Consider the following 23604-nt stretch of genomic DNA (forward strand, 5'->3'; position numbering starts at 1 on the left):
TGTAGCATTTTTTATGGTAAATGATTCTTTTGGAATTGATTCTCCATTCAATAACAATCAGAGATACTGCTGCCACAATTGTATGTAGACTGTTTACTTGAAGTTTCCTAAAACTCACTGACATGTAGCTCATGGTTACTGAGGCTACAGCATTTAGACCATTCTCTATTGCTGACAACCAAGTACTATTTGCTTTCTTGAGGGTGCGGCAAAATGTGGCTGAGCCTGCAATGAATATGGTGAGAACGTACCATCAAAACACTGGGACCAGATATGAATAAACCACTTGTAAAAATACTAATGTACCTACTATCACGTCAGTGGAAAATTAAGCATGTCTTTGTTTCTACCTGATTAACATGTAGTGTCTTCAAGGGGCTGATGACGGACGCATCCTTCCTGGATTTTTCAAATTAGAGGCAAGTCTTTCATCTCAAGAAGGAAGATGCTTCACCTTCTCTGAGCTTCCCAGCCTTCATTCCCACCACCCTCCCAAAGTCTGTCTTTTTCTTCTTCTTCCACCTCTTCTCCTGTGAACTTGCCCATCTGTTTCTATTTACTACCAGACTTCCCCGCTCCCACACTCCTCATGCAGTTGGTGAACCACACAATACTCTCCACCTGCCTCTTCCTCCCCCAGGAGTTTGCCAATGGCAGCTCTTTCCCTCCTCTTCCTGAGCATCTGTTTCCCCAAGTGAGGGGCGGCTCATGCTAGGCTTGCTGTCTTTGGGGTTTATGTGGCATCCTGCCTCTGGGCTACAAGAGATTCCCAACCGACCTTGCAGCTCTCCCAGCTCCTCATCACTCCCTGACACCCACAGGCTCCTCCTCAAATCATCGGATGCAGAGTGCAACAACACTGCATGTCAAGGCATCTGTGCAGAGGGATATCATCAGATGCTGCTTCTCTGGGAGGGCATACCACTCTAGGGCACACATCCACACACGTGGATGCCATGTTTCCAGCACAACAGCTCCTTCATGAGCATATTATTTTTTGCTTCCTCACCTCTTTTCATGGTTGTAAGCTGCTCAGAGCAAGATGTTTCCTTCTTAAATACTTGTGTAGTACTTAGTGCAGAGACCCTGCAAAACCATGGCCAAACAGCAATAAAAATGATAGTAACAGATACTGAATGGGAGACTTCAGAAATAAAGAAAGGAAACAAAATAGGAGCTGACATGATAAATATTTGCAAATATTTGCAAATAATAGGTAGGGGTCAATCAGGAATTTCCATCGTCCCTCTCCTATCGTTACATGGGGGTAAGGAAATGCTGCCTGAAAGTAAAAGCTGGTCTTTGGAAACGCATAAAAAGAAAATATTTCCCCTCCCCAGCCACAATGTATAATTAGCTTGTAGTAATAGTTGCCCTTGAGTGACACTGAGGCCAAGTACTCAGTAAGATAGTTGCACAGATAGTACAAAATACTTGTAGTTATCTATTTTGTTAGAGGGATACTAATCCTACGCTTCAGGCTTTAGGTCGGTCTCTGTTAAAGACAAGGAGGAGATCTGATACGCTGCTACTTTCAGAGAAATATATTAGACCTGAGAGACCTATCATCTGATTTTGTGTGGCATTTCCTGCAAGAAAGAGCAAGGAGGAAGCAGAAGGCTGGAGGGTCAAAAGTAAAAGTGTGAATAAAAAAAAAAAAAAAAAAGAAAAAAAAAGAAAGATCCATCAGAATAAAAAGAGAATAAAAATATGGGACAGAAAAAGGCTAGCGTTGAAAAGAGAGTGAACTCTCTTTTACTTTGTTCCAGTTTAATGTTTCCGTGGGGGTCTCCAGAATTTTATTTAAAGACTATGCATCTACCAGTGTTTTATAGAAATATGCTTTTGAGGGTGAGACTATTTGACTTGGAAGTTATCTCCAGCATTTACCTAGGTGATTATCAATATATAAGTAAGTCTGATTTTGTTCTCAGTTCCATTTACAGTATTATTGATGTATTATTACAATTAATTAATCCTGGAAAAGGATGTCTAACAATTAGCAGTTTGTGAAGACCAGATGCTGTGTGCTGTTAAAGTTAGAGAAAGTATGTATTATAAAGCCAATTACGTGCACCAGGTGTAAAGATAAAAAATTATTTACTTTAAAAAAAGAGGCTATTGGAACAAATATGATTAAAAGGTATATAATTGATGCATAAAACAGGTGGGACAGCAAAAGACTGATGAACCATTCTGGACAGGATAACAAGCTAAACATTTGTTGAGATTTGAACAACTTTGGTTTGGTTTTGCTTTGGTCTTGATCTTCGTGTCTTTCAAGGCCCTTGCCAGACAGCCTCCAAGAAAGAAAGAAGAACTGATTTAATCCAAAATACTAAGACAGTTTGTTTTTCATATCTTACCAACCCACCTGAAATTGTAGCTGGATGTAGTCTTACCTGAAAACGTGAACAAAGTGGTACAAAATTGATCAGCGTCATTGCATAATACGTGTTTGCACTGAAGCTCTTCTGAACCATGTGTTGGAGTTACTCTTTTCCAATATTTGTTGGACCGTCCTTAGTCCAAGTGAACTTCATGTCTTTCAAAAATTGCTCCTTTAAAAGAAAATCTAGCCTGGAAACAGAGTGCCTCCCCAGAAATCAAAAGTATTGACTGTAAGCATAGTATGTCCACCAACCAAAGTAGTGCTCCACAGTGTAATTTTTAGTCTGTGTTTTCAGTTTAACTGGTAGCTCAGTGTTGTTTTGAGAAAACATAGTAGGGAGTGCCAGTGAAACCTTAAAACATAGAAAATTAAATCTGGGACAGAAATATCCCATACAAATATCCATCTCATTGAGTTACTTTAGCGTTTCGGAGTTTTGTCTGGAATTCATGCAAGACAATAATTGCCACATAAGCAAGCAAAGAGCAAACGTATCTTTATTTGGGTTACTCAGCTTTCTATCCTACTGTTTTCTCCTTTATATTAGCCCATATTCCATGCCCCTGGGCTCCTTACCAGCTCCTCATTAAGGCATGCACCTTCTTGTGGCTCCCTATCAACCTCCTGCACTGCAGCAGTTAACCCATTATAGTACCAAGTACATGACTGTTGCAGCATTTATTCAAGATTCAAAATATTCTCTGATTCTCTGCCAAGTTTTAAAATTAACTTTGAAGGAAAAGAGATGTATTGAAACACATCAGGTTTTTACCAAAAATAGATCATGCCATACTGCTCTCATAACTTCCATAAACAATGGAGTTTTTTTGAAACAAGGAAATACAATAGATCTCACTCCTGTGGGCATCCATAAATTGTATTTTAGGGAGTTACGGGGGGAGGGGTATTATCTAAACTGGAGAAAGCAGAGATCAGTTAGAAGAACTGTAAGGAACTGACTGAAGAAGAGATGACTCTGGGCTGTGCTGAAAAAGGATCTATTGGGAGGGACAGAGATTAGTAGTGGAGTCCTACACAGACTGCTATTAGGACTGATCATTTCATAGGGTCATATTTTCATTAATAACCACAAAACAGAAGAGGAAGTACTCACTGTTGAAATTTGCTGATTGCACAAAGCTAGGGAAAACTACCAGTATTGACTTGTAATAGTGCAAACAGAGGAAAGGGAAGAAAAGTAATGGGAATGGACCAGGTGAAATCCAGGAGTATAGCCTCATGATGGTACACTTCAGAAGACAAATAATGAAGCAGTGGTTTTAGGTACCCAGTTTGGGTGGATATCATTGCTTTAGCAGTTGGCTAAAAAAAAAGATACAAGTTAAGTAAACAATTTGGATCACACTCCTTGCTAATAAAAGGTTGCTGTGAGCCTTAGGTAAGTTATGCCCATAAAACAAAAGTGTGACAAGGGAGAGTTATCTGGCAATGCTGGGGGGTTTTCTGTTTTTTATTGAATGATGCAGCTCTAGAAAAGTACAGGTACACTGTGTACAACTTGGGTTATAGATGTGCAAGAAAATTAATTCAAACTGGACAAGGACCAAGAAAGTGTACTGGGAGGAGGAGGAGAGGCTGTCTAATAAGGGAGAGTAAAAGTGTTTCACTTGTTTACACAAACAAAACAAAGGCTATTAGGGAACATAACTGTTGTCTATAAATATATAAGGAGGGAGAAGAGCTATTTAAAGGATGATGTTGACATAAGAACAAAGGTTATAAGATGACCATGAATAAACTCAAACAGGAAATTAAGAGGAAGTGCTGGAATGAAATCCTGGAGCAGCCCTCCAACAGGAACAGGGAGAGGAAGAAACTTCACTGGTTCCAGCAAGAAACTTCACTGGTTCCAGCATGAAACTTGAGCACTTCATGAAACCAATTATGTGACGTGTGGTTGACAGCAGAAGCTGGGGTTTGAACTTGATTCAGGAGGTACTTTTAAATCCTATATTTCCTATGTTTCCACGGGAAGCTGATTTAAATCTTCGGCAAGAGATGTCTTAGATGCTGATAACAGTAATTAATACCTTACACTCCAGTAATACCCTTCCATCTAAAGACCGCAAAGCACATTGAACACATGTGGGAATTAAACATCTAAATATTCACCTGTGTTGTTACTGTTATTCTGCAGCCAGGAAATTGCAATGCCCTGAGCAACTCTTTTTGGATCCCTTGGAAAAATCTGTAAAAATGAAGAATAGACCTCACAGATCTCCTAGTTTTAAGAAACCTGTAGTTCTGAAAATTGTCATCATGTTTTCAAAGCTTTTTAATTCCAGAAAATGTATGAATTGTATACAATTGTTTGTACAAAGCTATAAGCCATATGCTGTTTAGCTTACAATGTCAATGAGCAAGTCAGCAAGAAAATGAAGGTGTTTGTAAATGTTGCATTTAAAAAGCATTTAGAAAAATGAGAGCGACCCTCCAAAGATGTATGCATCTCCAAAATCAGAACAATGCAGTATTTCAGTCATTAAACGTGACACGTAGCTACAAATAAGAATCATATAGCTTGAAAAAATGTTGTTTTCCTCTTGGGGAGTTAGAACAGCACCAGTTCCGTGTGTGTTAATTCCCACTCTGACTTCCACTGGGAAAGGCGCCAGGGGTGGCAAGGATTGGAGAGCAGTTGATCCCTGGCTCTGCTCCCTACCCTGAAACCCTTCCCTCCCAAACCTGCAGAACCCCAGCATCACTTTCCGGCATGTGAACCGGCATCCAGCACACAGAGGAGACTGAACACACTGGTTTGGCTCTTTTCTGAGGGTTTAGAATCCTCTGTCTCACCCCTACTCTTCCACCTCCTTTGAAAGGGGATAAGTCCTGAAGTCCATCTGATTTCTTGCTTGCACTATGCTGATCCCTAAATAGCAAACCACTGAATACAGAGACATATTCAGAAGAGCAGATTTGCACAATTCCCACCTACCAATAACCTCCTGCTTCTTCCAGTGTCATGCTGGATGCTGGATATGGTCCCTGAACAGTAAGGCTACAGGCCTCTGCTCCTACAAATTCCTCCGCTCTGTGACCTCTGCCGAGGTGTTTACAAGCCCCAAGCAACAGTGAGCCAGACAGGCTTCCATGCGTGTGTTGAGCCATACCCCAGAAGAACAGGCTTTGCCAGAAAAATATATACTCTAAATCAAAGGAAACCACACACATATAGCTGAGCACAGAAGTTGGCTCCAGCAGTGCGTAGACCCTGTTAAAAGCAGGTGCCTGAAACAAGACCAAGTACCTGCCCAGGGTAAATCAACTTTAAGGATGAAGACTACAGTTCAGCAAATCTGTTGTGGGAAGCAATGCTGTGCTGGGGGCAGAGAGGAATGGGAAAGGCACATAGAGGATTTGTCAGTCATCTGAATCCGCTCCATGTCAATAAAGCCAATTATTTTCTAGATGGCTAAAATTTACTTGTTCTTCTTTATGACCAGGAAAGATAGACAAATGATGGTTAGACTGCCCACACCCTTCACATGTTGCTGGCTTTTCTGGACTGTAATCTATCCAGTGGGCAAAACACTGAGCCTTGTTTTTCTAAAGCTCAGAACAATGAAGCCCTAATTCTTATAATACCATACAAATAATAAAAAAATCATAGGAATTCCCATACAAAAAAAGGCCAGATTCTGCCTATAAAATATATTGCTCTGTTTAAGTCAAAGGAAATTGCACATGTGTAGCTGAGCACAAAAGTTGGCTCAAAGCCCACTTGTAACTAAGCTGTGCATGTGAGGACAGAATAGAGCCCATTGCCTCTTGAGAGCTTTTTAATTGTTCTTTGTTGTTCTCTAAGACATCAATTACCTAAACTGAAAAACAGAATTTTTCTCCAGTGTAACATGTCTCCGACAGGCTATTTAAAAAAAAAAATTTATTTTTTAAATCTGTTAACTCCCACTTTAGAGACTGTTGAGAGAAAGTAATTTGTATCTACAGTCTCTTCCTATGGACCTACCCAAGGAAAGCCCAATCTGCTGTGGCTGTTGCCTGGAGCAGCCTCTGATGAAGTCCTGCCCCAACTCACTTCATAGGCGACAAGGGGTGAAGAGTTTCCTCACTCAAGTTCCCTCACAGCCTTTTCAAGGCTGCATTTTTCCACATAAGGACTAGAAGATAGGCTGCACTAGAAGATAGACAGAGTGAAAAAGTGTCCTTTCTGGCTTTCCTCAGCTTATAATATAGTTTTACTAGCCTTCCCTTGATGTCTGCCACTGCCCCTTTTTAAGGGCCTTCTGAAGAGTGAAGTGAAATGTAAAGATTAATACAGTTTCCAACCACATTAACTTTCCAGTAGTTTTTCTGCAGAGTTTTAGCACAGTGGGGCGCATTCCTTCCTATTCCTCCCCTCTTACCTCTAGCATTTTCTCTCTGTCTCCCCAGAAGATCTTTGCAGAAACACTAACAGAAAAAAAGTGACATGAAGGCTTCTTTCCCTACTTTGCTGGAGAAAGATGATAGTGTGAGAAGGATGTTTAGCTTAACATCTCTTCATGGCTGCTGCTTCTGCCCTAGAACACACTGGCATATCACCTCAGATCAGTATGTTTAGAAAGATCTGTATATATTTTTGATTGGAGAATCTGCCTTGCTTCCAGATAGGGCTCTTAAAATCTGAGGAGCCAACTGGAAATCTTGAAGAGTGTGCATCTGGCTGAAGCAACCTCAAACCAAGCAAACTCAACAAGACAGTCTCTCATCCCTGTCCCAAACCTCCTTCTTTCCCAGCTTCACTACCCACCTAAAAAGGCTCTGATGACAAGGCAGAACTGAGTCACTAAAAATAAATCCCCAGCTTGTGTTAACAACCTTCATGCATCCACCTTCTCACGTCCAAAACCCCAACATCAGAAACAAAGGTGTGTTCATTTTGGTTTTTTGGTTTCAAAGCAGCTCAGGTAGAGCAGAAGACAATTCAGAAATTAGAGAAAATCTACAGAAAAAAAAAAAGATGATGATAAGCTTATAATGTATAACTCAAAGGTGTTTTACCAACATTTAATAACACTGTGGAGGGAAGGAGAAGTTGAAGGAGCAGTTGTTTGCTTATTATTTTCAACTTCAGCATTCATTTGATAGAAGGCTCAAACGCAACCACATTAATAGCTAGGAGGTGCACTTCGCTGTGAGCTTGTGGGAGGTCTTGTGCTTGAAGACACTGAAGTATTTCGCTTTCAAATGCTCTGCACTTTTTTCTTTTTCTTTTTTTTAAGAGTTATGGGATTTAATTAAATTGGTGGTCTGCAGGCTTTTTTCAGTCAGAAGTTACATGTAACCTGCCTCTTGTATCCCTCTATCTCTCTCTCTCTTTTTCCCTTGCAGAAGGTTTTGCTAGGCATGTACATCCATTTCAGAATCTAATCATAGACAACTTAAATCTTTCCAACGTTACCCACATTAGTAATTGCAAAATAATAAACATGACAAAATTCAGATTAATAGGGCATCCTACACAACTCAGATGGCAGCGAGAGCCCTTTGGAATTCTAAGAGTAATAGGTCTGTGTTTATTTCTCAACCGATGGCATAATGTGACTGATTTACAAGAGTTTAACTCAAGTGTTAATCTGACAGTGACGAAGAGCTTCTCAGTGGCAGAATCACTTACACTATCATATTAGTTGCCTCCTCTATTAAAGCAGTATGGTCGATAATTGGAATGCTTTTATGTCTAGTGGTTCTGACAAGGCTCTCTTTAGGTCACATATGGGCGGTCTGGCTTGCTGCACAGCTGAACAGTGGCAAATGATTTAAACTGAGAAAGTATTGTTCTCCTCGTATTATGGAGCAAGGGCAGTTCAAGGAAAGTAAGGCTCTGCACTGGCTACCTGCTGGTGTGTAGTAAAATAAGATGGACATGATACTGGGTTGGAAGTACAATTAAATCTATTTTGCACCTATGTGTTGGTGGACAGATGAGTTTCCACATGGCAGAGCTTTATGATCTTTAAGGTAGACTGAACTAATAGATTGGTGTGGAGCGCGCTGAAGTTACTAAGGATGAGAAAGCAAGCAGCAGTACATTTGAACTACAGGTTTCTCATATGCTCCACGTCATGCTGAGTTTTTATAGCTCCTGGCTTTCAAAAAGCCTGTTTCAAAGAGGTTTGCGCTAGACTGGGCATGCAGTTTTGCTCTGCAGATATTGTCGCTACCGATTTAGTGGAATGCAATTAGGAAGCCTAAATTAAGTGGTAATGGAGAACCAGCTCTTGAAACTGGGGTTTCCACGGCAACCATTGCTTACAATACAGCCTTCAGTTAGTTTTCCCACTTTATCTGCAAAATGCACAATTGAGCTTTAAAACAGCTTTGTGCTGAAAAGCGCACTGTAAACAACTGTTTGCAATGAGATTTTTACACTGTCTTTAAATACAACAAGCTATCAAATAAAATTTACTTGTCCACACTAATAAAAAAAAAAAAAGAATCCATGCAGTACAAGAAACTAAAGGGTCCAGAAACTTATTATTCATTCTGGAAATGTATATATAATACAAAAATTCAAGATCTTGTGGGTCCTCAGTTTGTCTTTTAAGTCTTATCGTTATTCCTCAATTTTAAGACACATAATCCCATATCTCTCAGTACTGAGAAGAACTGAGTGTTTTGGTACAAATACTGCATTTATCGCAATAGTAATGCTATATAGTTAGAAAGTGCTTTTTGTCTAACATGAGCTAATAAATGTGCATTTTCATCAGTTCCTTTAACATCTAGCAATCCTTTACAGACTTTTTTTTTCATTTTTCCCTCTGTAATATATTATTATATCCTTCATAAATGTTCATATTTTATGGCAAAGTAACACTGTGCCACCTCTGAACTGCTTAACATTCTTGATTGCTTTAGGATCATAGCTCAACTTTTGCATGTTGTCAAATGTAACCACAGGCAATTAAATATGTGTAAAGTACAGGAAAGTGGAAAGGTTGATGTTAAGGTCATATGTGTAATTTGTATTGACCACCCTTTTCATGATAACCCCCTCAAACTGAACCTCTAAACTGAAATTACGTATTTGCAACCAATTGTTTCTCCTCTGTTATACAATCACAAGTCTTGGACTAATGCTGTCAGGTGACTTGTAAGAGCTGAGATCCTGGCAGGTCTTAATTTTCCCTTTGTTTCCCTTTTACAGCTATTTGTTTTAATCACGATAAAAATCTAACAGAAAACACTGTTTAAACTTCACCAAGATAATTTCAGAAGAGACATCACTCAGTTTTCATTTCTGGCCTATCAGCTGTTAGAGTACTCTTTTAAGGCAGTGTTCTTCGGAAAAAGAGAAAAAACACACCACCAAAGGATCGCACAGCAAGTCAAAACACACCTAATTTGTGTTTCAGCTCAAGTATAGCAACCCAAGCACCTTGCAGCCTTTCACGGCTGACACACTTGTGAGTGTGTGTGTTACAGCAACCATGCCAGGTCAATGCAGAGAGAGAGAAAAAGGGTGTGAGGGTGAAGGTGGTGGGAAGGGGAGAGAAAGGGGAGGTGTGGGTGCCTTCCCTTGGGAGCCTGCTGGTCAGAGGACTGTACCACGGCATCCACACTCATGTATAAATCTGGATTTGATGTAGTTTCCGCAGACTTTGAACGTGCCAGGCAGGGAAGCCTGCCCTTCACAGTACGGGTGCGCTTTCAGACGCGGTGATCAGGCTGTGTCTATTCTGATCTGCTTAAAACAGCCTTTTCAGTGCTAACCAAAACAAGAATGAGGACAGGAAGGCTGATCGCAAAGTTCACATCTCCTCCGCTGTGTGCCAGCACTAATAGGAGTTTCTTCTGTGATGGGTAGGTCATAAAACACACAGCTGTAGAGACTGTGCAGGGTGAACAAATCAAAGAACTTAGCAATAAAAATGATGTGTGTGCCAATATTATTTCATATTAACTTGTGAAAATTGTTGAAGAAACACATCTTTGTCATATATCAGAATTGGCTCTAAAGCTGAATCAACGGATTAATAGGGTTATTTGTAATGATATTGTCCCATAAAGGCTTTATTATTTAGGAATCAGAGTTGGAAATTGTAATTTCTTCAATGATTTTTCATCACATAAATTGGCCTGCCTCAACTCCTCCGTCTAGAAGGCAAGAGGAGAGGTTGAGCTGGTCCCCATATTCATTCTTACACAAAATCTGCTCATTTGGATGGATCCCAAATTTTAAAGAAACAAGTTCCTGGAAGGGATGCAGAATGCCAGTGTGCACAAGGCTTTCACAGGGCATCTCGTTTCAACACTGACTGCCTGCATTTTATCAGAGTACTAAAGGACACATTGAAATTATTTTGTTCTGGCACCAGCGCGCGTTGTGATGTGTGTGCATTCAATTACACTTGACAAATCTTTGGGGCAAACAAAATGGTCTAATGTAAGGAAATATCTTAGCATATTCCAAAATGACATTTTTAGACCAAACATGTGTTCGATTGATTTGCCTTCTCCAGAGATCACTTTTGAATCCAGGCCCACGATAAGTAGGGGGGCAGGCTCTCGCTGAAGGCCAGGCGGGTCAGCTGTGCTTCCGCTGGTATTTCCTGAGCTGCAGAGTCCTGTACCTAACTGTACAAATAGCTCCACATGGCATCCTGAGAGCGTGCCAGGGAATTTTATGATCACACGCCAAGTATGGTTGTCAGGTTCCACTCCACTGCTGTGTGTGTATGTGTGTGCTCATATGTGTGTGTGGCTGGAGCTAACTTCAGACTGAGTAATTACCATAATCCAAACAGGGCCTTTACCATCTTATTTGCATTCAGCCAGCAGTGCTGTTTTTATCAGCACCACTACTGAATTGTTGCAAAGTTTTAATTATCTTGACAACTCTCCTTTTTTTTTTCATTTGTTCCTTTTTTTTTTTTTTCTCCTCCCCCCCTTGGGTTGTGTTGGCTTTCAGCAGTCACCCCTCTATGGCAGCAATCATATTTCTGCAATAGGAAGTTTTCACACTTTTTCTTCTTCTAGTATAATTCATAGTAACCACCTCAAAGGCTTCTCAGAGTGGGGACAGAGGCAGAGGGAGGTTGTCTTTATTAATTAATGCCTAATATTTTTCACAGCAAAAGTCACTCCAAATGTCTCTTTTTAAATTGTATTTGAATCACTGGTGTAACTTTACATATGTGTGTAGGCTTGCTGAACTGAAAGAAACCATTTCTTATGCAGAAAACTACCCCCTTGCATATATGTTTGCCAGACTAGAGCTTTAGTTGTCATGTTTTCTGTATTTCCATAATCTTTTGATTTAGGATTAGTGTAAAATGTATCATGTCACTTACTTACTTACATTTGCTCTTTCTCAAACACTCTGCGTTTTCAGTATCTGAATGCAAAGTTAGGCAAATTCAACCTTGAAATAAGACACCATTTCCTAGCAGTAAGGGTAATTAAACACTGGAAGATCTTACCCAGGAAGTAGGTGGACTCACCATATCTTAGAGTCTTTAAAAAGAGATTAGACAACTTTCTGAAAGACATGATTTAATACAGCTTCCAGGGAAAGATTCTAGTATATGCACACAGGAGGTCAGACGAGACAGTCTCTGACGTACCTTTCGACTTCTGAGCCTGTTGGCCTAGAAATCTAAGTTCAGATATGGTTTGGTTCATGTTTAAAGATCAGTTATAATATCTACATACAGAAATTATCTCCTGGGAACATTAGGACAAAATATTTTTCAAAATGGTGGTGCTGAACTAAATTAGGTTTTGCTTGCTCAGTTTTCCATTGCTTTTTGTTTTGCTTTTATAAGTACTTAAAAATCACAAACGTTAATGCAGATTAAAATACTCCAGTATGAGATCGTTATGGAGGAATAGAAGGCTTTAAAGCCTAAAGATTCACAGAACAAACGTAAAAATTACTTTTAGTCCGTTGGATTCTCAGATGCAATAAATGTTTTAAAAATAAGTACAGTTAATATTTTTCTAACCATGGAATACTATGATTGTATTTAGCTTCTCATCTCTTATGAAGTTTATGCATCAGATTGAATATAATTGCTATCAAATGGTATGGTAGTATTCTGTTCTCCTGAAAGGTAAACAAATTCTGCTTAACAGTTGTTAGACATTTGTTTTGCTGTAGTTTGGTCTTATAAACACCTTATCCTTGTTTTCCCTTTAAAAGGAAAAAAAAAAAAATAAAGGTAAGAACCATTAGGGATTTCTCTTTAAATCCAGCAATCTATGCATACTCCTAAGAATCAATGCTCAGTAAGCTGTCTGGTGTTCTGCAATAAATTCTAGCTTTTATAGACTTTTGCTGGGCCAGGTAGCTGCTAATGCCATAGAAATTGATTATTTGTGGTGTTCTTATCACTGCTTAAAATATCTAATTGCTTTTTCTCCACAGATTTGGATTTGGCTTGCTTGATGCTGGGCGATTAATGAAGGAAGCCCTAACTGGACAAATGTTAGTCTCCTGAGACAATGTGTTGTTGATAACAGGTCTGATTTGAGCAAGTCTAGTCAAATTTAATTTTAATAGTATTTAAAGGTACAAGCAGGACACATATCACTGAGTTTTGGGCTGGTCTCTTTGGTTTTTAAGTCTGTTGTACTGCCAAAGTTTATTTCCATTAAGTATTAAGCTTTGCAGAGCTGCAAAGACACATATCTGTCAGCTGTAGAGACATGTAATTTGCCTCAGTATAGCAAGTTTTGTTCAAAATTTGCCTTCATTCTTTCATACTTATGCAGACTGGGGTATGTAGTTCATCACTGTATGACTGTTCCTGCGAAGGAATTATTGCACTCTGATTATTTTGAACGCTAAAAATTATTGATTGAGGTAAAGAAGAGACAAGAAGGTATTGCAATCAGTTCCCAATCTAGTGAGGGCATCCTTCTTTAAAGGCATCTAATCCTTAGCCTAAAAGCTGTATGCAGTTGCTGCTCCTCCTGTAGGATTTTTCGCATAGCTGTGCCTGTGTCATTTGTGTGAAGTTAAGTACAAATCATTTTCTACTGCACTACCAAATCAAGATAACCACCAAACATCAAGTCACCATCTTACTGGATCACTGCTTCGAGTGTGAAATTCAGCTCACAGCTCCGTCACAGATCCAGCTGAGGAGCAAAGACATCTCCCATCCCACCAGAATACTGGACTCCAAGATTTTTCCCTTCTTCATCAAGGTGAAGCAATGATGTCTAAAGTCAGTAGGGTCTAGAGTTCTTTCCTCCTTCGAAGAGCTCCCATTTTCTAGAGACAGGTAAACCAGAGGGAAGAAGGACTTTCATTCATGCACCTTGTACTCTTGTTAACCATGGCACCGGTCTTTCTTTCTTTCTTTGTTCCCAAAAGGGGTTATTAAAAGGAAGGCTAACCTCCCTGAAGGTCTAGGCATGGCACTGCACATCGATCTTAAGCACCACCTTGCAGAAGTGACTGCAGACACTTGTGTTTGTTGTCATTTAAACACTATGTGTGGAAAAGTGGAATTCTCAGAGTGGGAATCAAAACGGCTGCACAGGGAAAGGCTCAAGCATAGGGACTAAGCTCCAGCATGTATCTGTAACCATAGCCCCTTTTAGTGATGTGGCCCCAACCCAGCTTGGGGCCTGGAGTCCTCTCGTCAGGCTGACACTAACAATATTTGATTCAAATAAATCAATAAATTCACTCTTGTCTTTTGCAGCATTATCACAGTCATAGCAGTGATGCTGTAAGCCAATCTTTTACCTAACTGCCCCATAGGCATTTAGGTGATGTTTCACATATGAGGACAACCTACATCTCTCCACACCCAGGACTATTAGCCTTGTCACTTCCACCTTGCAGGGACACCCCTTAGACACAATGCTTTGAATCAGTGTTCCCTCTCTGTTGGAGACATGCCACACTTCAAGAAGCAATTTAAGGTTTATTGGTCTAGAGAAAACAAAAGAGGTACCATAATTATGCTTTTTTTCCTACTGTGCAGTTACCTAGGAGGAGCCCATCTCACAAGCCAAGGCATGTTATGACTTATCTATTTTAGCCAGATTAATGTTAGTATAGTCTATGCAAATGGCTGATTTTGTACACCTATGGATTAATGGCTTCTGCATGTTTTCAAAGCATTTCTATAAAAAGGAATTCACTAGAAATGTGCAGTCCTGTGGAACGGCTGCTTCCCAAAGCTGTCTCCTCCATGCAACCCTGCAGTGATTCTCCAGCAAAACAATGGCTGGGAGTTACACCCCTGAGGGACAGGAACACTCTCCCTTTTCTCTGTGTCAATGTTCCCATGTAAAAGGCACAGCAAGGAAGTCTGTTTCTCAATATTGTACCTACTTGGGGCTCCTGCAGGTGTGATTAATTAGGTGTGATTAATTAAACCACAAGTCATGACCTTCTTTTTTTTCCTGTCACATTACTTATAAACAAGGAGGCAGTCAGTGAAGTTAAATGGTATAGGATAGTAAATTTAGAGGAAATAGAAATGAGTTGTGTTGCATGTGGTCAGCCTATGGGATTTGCTGCTACAGGTGACCATCTAACAAATAGGGTTCCTTGGCTGGAAAGAGTAGTTGTTAATGCTATTACCATAATAGATGGGACCAATCCTATATTCCTGGGGCTTCTGGGTGCACTGGGAAGGCAGAAGTGAGTCCTGCTTGGCTAATAAAGTAAGAGCAAGTGCTCCACATTCTGGGAAGTCAGGCAGGAATGTTGTTCTCCACAGACAGCAGCACTGCACTATTAGCTTGATCTATGACTTGCCATTTCGTGGTTTGGTTGTTTGCTTATTTGTCTGCCTTTTTAATTCCTCTGCAAAATACTGTACTGGCTCTCTCTGTTGACTGAATGACCAGGCTTGGGCAGAAGATATAGCATTCTTCTTCTCTGGCCTTTATATCAAAATTGATTAACAATAATTCTTTTGCAGAAAAAAAATGACAGTAAGATGTGGATGTTCATCTTTAATGAACAAAATTATCATCTTTACCAAAGTGGAAACCAGCTAACTTTTACGGTGCGACTGACGACCTACTTAGCAATAGCTGAGTATTCACTCCTTCTTGAAATGGTAAAGTAACATTGTATCCATACCTAAGATGAAGAACCACCTGTTGCTCTAGTAATTTTTTTCTCTCCTCCGTATAATTTCTTGGGACCTTTCTCATTACTTGCAGCAGCAGGATGTGCTGGCTAGTATTTATGTAGTCAGAAATTTTAACTTAGAATTACAGCCTGTACAATCCTGTCAAGTACTCAGAATTGTTATGTTTATGTATTTTAATCTTTGTAAGGTAAGGAGTCCACTCATAATCTAATTGGTTTTGTTTATTGTTGTGTTTGCCGTTTTACAGAATAGTTCACTGGAAGGTGCCTACTTTATAATGTCCTCACTTCTTAATAAAAGATCTTATTTAAAAGATTCTTTCTTTTTCAATTATGAAAATTCTTTCCTGATCTCATTAAGCACCCCAAAAGATGAAGTGTTATATTTCCTTTCTGTTTGAGACAACAAAAATTAAACATACCTATGGCAAACTAATTACTATGTCATGGGGGGTTTTTTATACAGAGCAAGCCTGTTAACTGTAAATGTGAAGAGATGAAGCAAGCAAAAAAACAAAGAGAAGTGTGAAAAGCTTTGCTGCCATATCGTCTATGACACTGTACCAGCTCCTAGCTTTAGGATCGATGAGTAAATAGGTACGTAACAGAGACACTGTTATTCTACAAAGAAGGGATATTTCAAAGGTAATTTAAAAAATGTAAAGGCTTGTAAATACATTCTCAGACACTATATAATGGCAACATTAGAGAGGGAGTTTCATTTGATTTTCTTTTAATTTCAGATCTTTACGGTGGAACAGTATTGTTCAGAGGTCTAAATAATTATGTCCTTGATCTTAGTAAATATTGCTATAGTACTAGTATTGCCATTTTCCTGATGTGAGAGAAACCACTCTGTTGTACACATTAAAGGTTCACGTTCTGTCCTTCATTTTTGTACTTAAACCAGATTTGGCCATTTCAGTGTTCATGCAAATTGCAGCATCTTTCAGAGTTGTGCACTTTAGAAGATGCTTTGTTAATTGTAGAAGTAATAGACATCATCACCTTTGTTTAACCATGAAAGTGCTGATTTTCAAATTACTTGAAGTTTTAATTATTGTGATTATAACTCAGTACTGCCTCTGTGACATTTCACATGCAGATATTACTTCAGTGTAAACCACTTAAGGTAACAGAAATACAGAGTTTTTCTCAGTATATTCATAGTATACTGGAAATTGAGAGGCCAGGACTTTTTACAAAGACTATCCACTGCTGTTTTTTCCCTCCATGGACGTCCACGCTACGCTACATTCCCTTCCTCCCTTACATACCACAGCAAGAAAACTGATTCACTCACTAGCCGGGATTCAGTGGTCTTCTTTATCAGACATAAGTCTCAGTGCTGCACAAGAGTGTGACCTTGGAGAGGACATGGAGGATGTCTGGAATAGCTGCTCTGTCTCCCATTCCTTCTTTTACCCAAGGCAAGAGAATGCACTTGGCCCAGGCCACCAACCTTTCTTTCTTCAGGCCTGTCCCTGATGGACAAATATAGACATAAACTGGAGAGTTCAGTCTGCCTGAAATCGAGTCTCTCCACACAAAATAGCCTTTGTCAGCATTAAGTGCTGGCATTAAATGCCAGAGGTGGAGGAGTTTGTGAAAGAGCTGAAAAAAAACCCAGATGATGAATTTGCACTTTGCAGAAAATTCTCTGCAAAAAGAGACAGAAAGGGACTTAACAAGGCAGGAGGAGAAGCAAACACAGAGCGAAAGTAATAGCAAAAAAAAAAAAAAAAAATCAAACATTACATATTCCTTTTTAACTGCGGTCAAAGATGGAGATTATAGTCGGCTAAACATCCGAATCCTCTACAAGTCAGGACTAAAGCTGACTTCATCTTTAATTTCAGTGGTCTTCATAGAAAGGAGCCAGTCAGTTACTCCCTGTGTACTAACATCACTAGTAGACCAAGCAGATGGTTTTGCTTTATTGTCTGAATGCTGTAATATTTTACTGTAAATATATAAATAAGACATTCACTTGCCTTGTACAAGTTCCTTATGTACTTTATAATAAACCATTCTTGACAGAAAAATGTTGACCAGCCCTAGCCTTACACCATTCAGGCAATGAACTCAAGCCTGGCACAAATCCCACCCATTAGAAAGTCAGTGGTATTACATTTACTTTTACAATTTGAAGGATAAAGGCAAAAATGCAAGAGATGGAGCAATAAGAACCATGTAGTCCCTCCTTTTCCAGGGTCTCATCCAGAGCCTATTAAGTTAATGTACATACTCCCTTTGAATTTAATAAGCTTTGCATAAGTCAGAAATTATTGAAAATGAATAGCAAGAAACAGAACCACCATTTACATTTGTTGGATTCTATCTGTAACAAACTTGTAAAATACGAAAACAGTAGAAAACATTAAAACAGATCCAAATACTAACTTTATTTTAGAATTCAGGATGATATTTCCTGATCTAACATAAGTACATGATGTCATAAACATCAGATTTTTCCCAAATCCTTACTGAAAACATTCTGCTTCCCATCATCAAATACTTTATCTTGGTTTCTTCGTGTAGCTTTTCCTTCTAGAGATATGCATCTTTGGGATAGCAGTTACAAATATCAGAGAGTATTCTGGAGCACACCACCACCTGGGACACCAACCGATTACAGAGTGGTCTCACGGGAACTGCTGGGAGAGAGGTGGTGGTGGATCAGAAAAGTGTCCAGCCAAAGCAGAGTGCCTGAGAACACCTCAGGGATCAGAAGCAAGGCCAAACACCACTCTTACAAAGATTTCAAAACTAAGTGAGATATTTCATTTCTACAGTGGATTTATCACAGATAAAATCAAGCATGCAAAAGGACTGTAATATTAAATCCGAATTCTCCATTTCACCAAAGGAAAACTGAGGAAAAGACAGATGGAGTGATTTGCCAGGGCAGGCAGAGCTGTAGGTGGAACCAGATCCCCTGTCCTGTTCAGAGGCTGCTCTTTCCTGCTTGTGATGTGGAAGAAATATAGTCATTACCAGGCACCTGCAAAAGCCTTCCACCTGTTTTCACTCTAAGTGACAGAACCCAGAGGACAAAGTGCATGTTCCCCCCTAGTCTATAGGGAGCATGATGTAGCTGATGCAATTCCCAGCTTCAGCACACCTGCAAGGTCTCATTGATCTGCTGCTCAGTGCTCTGAAAACTCAGAAATCTATTATCAGTGTGAGCATGTGCTTATTGATCAGATTACCTGCTTCCGCTCCCTATGTGTACCTAATTGTACCAATGTACGCACACACACCCCCCTAAATATACACACACGTATGCATATATACAGGCATGCACACACAGGTTATTAGGATGAGTGTATGTTAAAGGCTTTACATATTTTTTTGTTTTACAAAACTGCACATAAACAAAAGGAACGGACCTTCTCCATGAAACGTGAGCACAGACGCACTCACAAGTGGCCAAGAGCTGCTAAATAATTAATCAATAGAGCAGTGTGGCAGTTTGAAATGTAAATGTGATGGATGAAGGTGTGATGCTTGTCATCAAGCAGAAAATGATGTGACTAGAATGGATAACCCATGGTACCTGCTAACCAGCAAAATCTTGGACATAAAGATGAAGTAAAGCCATCAGAAAGCAACCCTGGCAACCCCTAATTCTTGCCTTTGACCCACAATTCACTTTCATGTCCCTGTCCCAGAAGAAATGTTTAAAAAAATGATGAAGAGAGATCTTGGGGTGGGAAAGGGGAGAGAAAAAAAACCATCTGAAGAAATGCTACCTGACAAGGCTGCAGGCTACATTCTTGAGAACACCTTTTTTTTCTTTATGTTCTTCTTCTCCTGTTAAACAAAAATGCAGCTCCTTTATTCCCTTTCCTTTCTTCCAAAACTCTCCTGAGCCATTCCTGCAAGTGGTTCTGTGACTCGGGAGCTGACAACAGCCACATGCAAAGGAACAAAGAATGAGAGTGACAATTCAGAGTGCACGCAGGTGAGAAAGACACCTTTTACTTATCAAACTAGGCTGCAAAAAATGCTCTTTTTACCCAACGAGCTAGAAATAGCGGTGATCTAACAAGGCACTGATCCAAATTCTTTATTTGTGCTGAGATGTAATGCTAACAGGATTTTTAGGTTGACTAGTAGTCTGTGGCCCCTCCGTTCAAGTAAGGAAACGTTCCTCTGATTTGGAAAGAGGAAAATCCATATAATTACCGTATATTACGTGACAGGAAAATGTATGCCATGATGGCAAAGGGTGACAGAAAATGTTCATCAAAAAATTTGTTTTCAGTGACTTCCTTCACCAGTCACTGCATTCTCTCTGTGGGGAAGCTCAGCACAATGGGATTTCTGAGAGAAATTAACCTTTGTAAAAAAAAAATAAAAAGGATTTTTTTTTTTTTTTTTTTTTTTTAATTAAAATTGCAAGCCTGCAAGTAGAATTTAACAGTTTGATGGCTCTTTTTCCCTGGAAGAGAGAATCCTCTTTCTCAATAAGTACCATTTAGCAGGTTGGTTTTTTTCACCTCTTGTGTTATCAAAAGCTTTCTCTTTTCAGAAAGTAAAAAATACCATGGTTTAACATTAGATTTCCAAAAGCCCCTAAATATACATTAGTAGATAACCGCTACCAAAAATGAAAGCTACATATAGATATATAATAGTGTTTTGGGACACAAAATAGATGTTTTACAATTTCTTAGACATAAAAAACATACAAATATTATCTTAAAATCTTCTGAGGTTTTAAGACCTCTATACACATGAAGTGGCATAAAGAAGTGGCAGATGTCCAGGTGAACTAGCCAGTGTTCTCATACTTCCCTAACTGATTATTTTTACATAGTTTTTTGTTGTGGGTTTGGGGGTTGGTTTTTTTTAATCTTTATGTTACCGTTACACAAGAGGCAGTGAGAAAACACATAAGTATTTCTACAAAAAAATATGTGTTAAAATGAATTTTAGAAGTCAAGAATTAGAGCTGACAGTAAAATAGAGCCCTAGCTGTCCCAGCTCCATATTAAATAACCTACTTTTAGTCTGGGACAGGTTACAGGTGTAATGCCATTGAAGGAAACCTTCCCTGTAACTTGGCTACCTGGACAAACTTTAAGCAGAGTGATAACTGTCTCTGTGTACAGTTAATCACCACATGCCAGAAATATTTCCTATTTAGAATGACAAAACTGTGGGCTGACAGGTAATTCAGCCTGAATTTAATTACTGGGTCATTTTAAGTTGTGTTTTCAGATTTGTACTTTGGAAGCTTTCTTCTAGCTCATTCCAAGGCCACTCCACTGTATACGTTTACTTTCATAGGAGGTACATTCATATTAATTTCTAGTCCTTTTTCATGCCTTCAGGAATGCAATATCATTGTCAGTAGGAATCATACCCTAGAATTTGCAGCAATCTGTGTACACTAGTCTGTGGGATGGATGAATGATCCCACACCTTACCTCTGGTATGTTTCTGGTAGATGTTCATAGGTTTTGAAGTAGTAAACAGGAATTTGGCCTACTGGTTCCGAGACTGATGGTGAATGCAAGCAATTGTTGTATTGCAGTAATGTAGCAGTATTCACCACTAGTAGGACTTCTATTCCCCCACAAACCACTGTAGAAGTGGAAAAGCTGCCATGCCAGGACTATGATGTCTCTAAGCTCATAGAAGTCCATTCCTGTACCTTCAGTCTGTCTCAGCTGCAGAGGGACTTGAAATAGAGAAATGACAGATCAGTCTGCAAATGTGCACGTCATCCCTAGCCTCTGGGAATGAGACCCACCTACTTAGGCCAGAGAGATTGTGATGCACCCTGTCCTGTGCCCAGTCTAGAGGACCAGCTCACTAGGACTGTGGGACATAATGCCACATTAGCCATGCACTGTGTTATAAAGTGCCCACACGTAACGTAAAGGTGCCTACCAGCCTAGCAGTAGGAGCAGTGCTTCACTGCGGTAGGGATTGTACAGACACACTAGCAACTAGCCACTAGTTTCTAATATCATAGGAATACAGAGGCACGAGCCCAACTTTGCTTTCTTCCCCCTTTAAATTTATTGGGTACGTAGAGGAAAGGAACATAAAGGTTGCCGTGACAAAGGCAGATCTAAGAACCTGCATCTTAACACCAACAGTGGCCGCCAGCAGCTGGCTACAGAAAAGGACAAGAGGTGCCCCAGATAGCAAGGTGCCCCAGATCATTCTCCCAGCCTCCAGCAATTTGCAGCTTGGGGGCTTCCAGAGCTAGAAAAATTTGCCTACCTTGCTGTAATGATGGTAGGTAAAATATACAGCGATGACTCTGCCATACCAGCAGGCTTTGTTTCACCTCAAGTGTTATGCCAAACTAGTGGTATATCATCATGAAGAATAACTGCATTTCTCCAGAGTTGATTTCCTATGGCACATTTTACTTAGGTACTTTCTCAACACCCTCGCAAATATGCCATAGATCTAAAGCACAATCTCTTTTTCAAAATGAATGGGTTTGATTACAGGCATATTCATTTTATAAGAGGTACAAAAGGATACAAATGTGCCTTTCCATCTCACATAATGTCAAAGTAAGACCCTCTTGCCCTTTTACTTCAATCCCCGCAATTTGAAAATAAAAAAAATGACTTGATTATATGTTTTTTACCATTAAGTGTATAATTGCTTTTGTGTTTTGACATTTAATTCCTCTTACCAAAATACACGGTAGGAATTAAAAGTCAAATCTTTTATGTATTTGATGTACAGATCCTTCCATGTATTTCAATGAGAGAAACAGAACAGTGAAACCTTACAACAGGTACAGTGAAGCCACATGAAAATGAAGTCACTTTATATATTGGAAATCTGACTGTGGCCCCAGTTCTGCCCTCCCTTTATCTAGGTCAATGGCTTTTTTTAAATCACTGGAAGGTCTGAATATGTCAAAACTGAGCAAAACCTGCAGGACTTGACCTTTAAAATAGAGCTGGGATTATACTGTGCCCTCTTGGGCAGATTTTGAGATTACCGTCCAGTCTGAAAATTACTTTTGAAAGCCATAAGACAGGAGCTGGCCAAGCACTCGAGTGTACTGGTCTGGAATGAGATAGCAATAGAGAGGAACACAGGTCCCAGCAGGGAGGGCCAGGAGCATTCAGGGCATCAGCCAGGGCATCAACAGCGTGTCCCAGCTGGCCCAAGGCCAGGAGAGCTTTAGCACTGGGAGAGAAGTCACACACTGTGGGCCGGCGAGATGTGGATGCATGCAAGGGGAGCTTGCTGTTACTTGTGGATGTTTCATGAGGTTTTTTGTCTCCCCTTTATCTCAACTTTCCCCAGAAAGTTTTTCCCACTGCATGCACTGCCCTTCATTAAGAGCAGCATCCTTCTTTCCATTCTACTGCTGTACCAGTCCTTTTCCTCTCCCTCTTATATTCTGCCATAGGAACCTTTCTCCTTCCCTCCACTGCATTTTCCCCTCTCTTTCTCATATTTTTCATGTTTCTGCTGTTCTTCTTTTCTTCTATCTCCTTTTTCACTACCTGTGCCCTTTAACTGAATTCTCACTCACCTCTTTCTTCTCTGTATGGCATGCCAAATTCTTCACCTTTAATTTCTGTTCATAGTCATCTACAACCTACGTGCTGAGATTCTTCTGGCTGTATTTTATCCCACTGGTCACTCCACTGTGATTCATACCTATACAGTTAAGTCCTAAAGGGACTTGACCGTACAGCCATAGCTGAGATTAGATTACATAGTGCCCTGAGATTCAGTTTTGCTAGATCACTGTCTGCAAAGTTTTCTGCAGTCTGGGAAGTAGAAGTTAGCAGGTGACTCAGCTGGGCTGAGCTTGGGATGGGTTGAGCCAGGAATGGTAGTGGTAGGTAGTAAAGGTAAATGAGAGATCAGGAATGTTCTTCCCAGTGTTAATATTCTCACCCACAAATTCTGTCATACTTTTGCTACACTCATTAACAAAAACTGCTGCTCTAGGTGAATATACTCTTGCAGTAAGCTTCATGCTGTCTTTCTCCTTTTCCCAAAGCCAGGGATAATTTTTTTCCTTCTTTCATCTCAGGAAAGACACCTCCGGCAAAAGTAAAGGGCACAAGGCAACCAAAAAGAGAAGTGAAAGGGGCAGGAAACAGTTGCATCAGGA

The 23604-nt window shown here is 39.8% G+C and overlaps 2 long non-coding RNA genes across 3 annotated transcripts in view; one reads left to right on the forward strand and one right to left on the reverse strand.

The window, feature by feature from the left end:
* LOC115604247 overlaps positions 1–15799 on the forward strand; it is a 168435-nt gene extending 152636 nt beyond the window's left edge. The window contains exon 5 of one of the 2 annotated variants that reach the window (XR_003990186.1): positions 366–15799. This is a non-coding gene — a long non-coding RNA (uncharacterized LOC115604247). The remainder of the gene's footprint in view (positions 1–365) is intronic. The other variant, XR_003990187.1, reaches the window with a different exon arrangement.
* The window catches only part of LOC115604244, a 107060-nt gene that overhangs the window by 23251 nt on the left and 60205 nt on the right, over positions 1–23604 (reverse strand). The window lies entirely within an intron of this gene.

This window comes from Strigops habroptila, chromosome 2 (assembly GCF_004027225.2).
Source record: "Strigops habroptila isolate Jane chromosome 2, bStrHab1.2.pri, whole genome shotgun sequence".
In the NCBI taxonomy this organism is placed as follows: Eukaryota; Metazoa; Chordata; class Aves; order Psittaciformes; family Psittacidae; genus Strigops; species Strigops habroptila.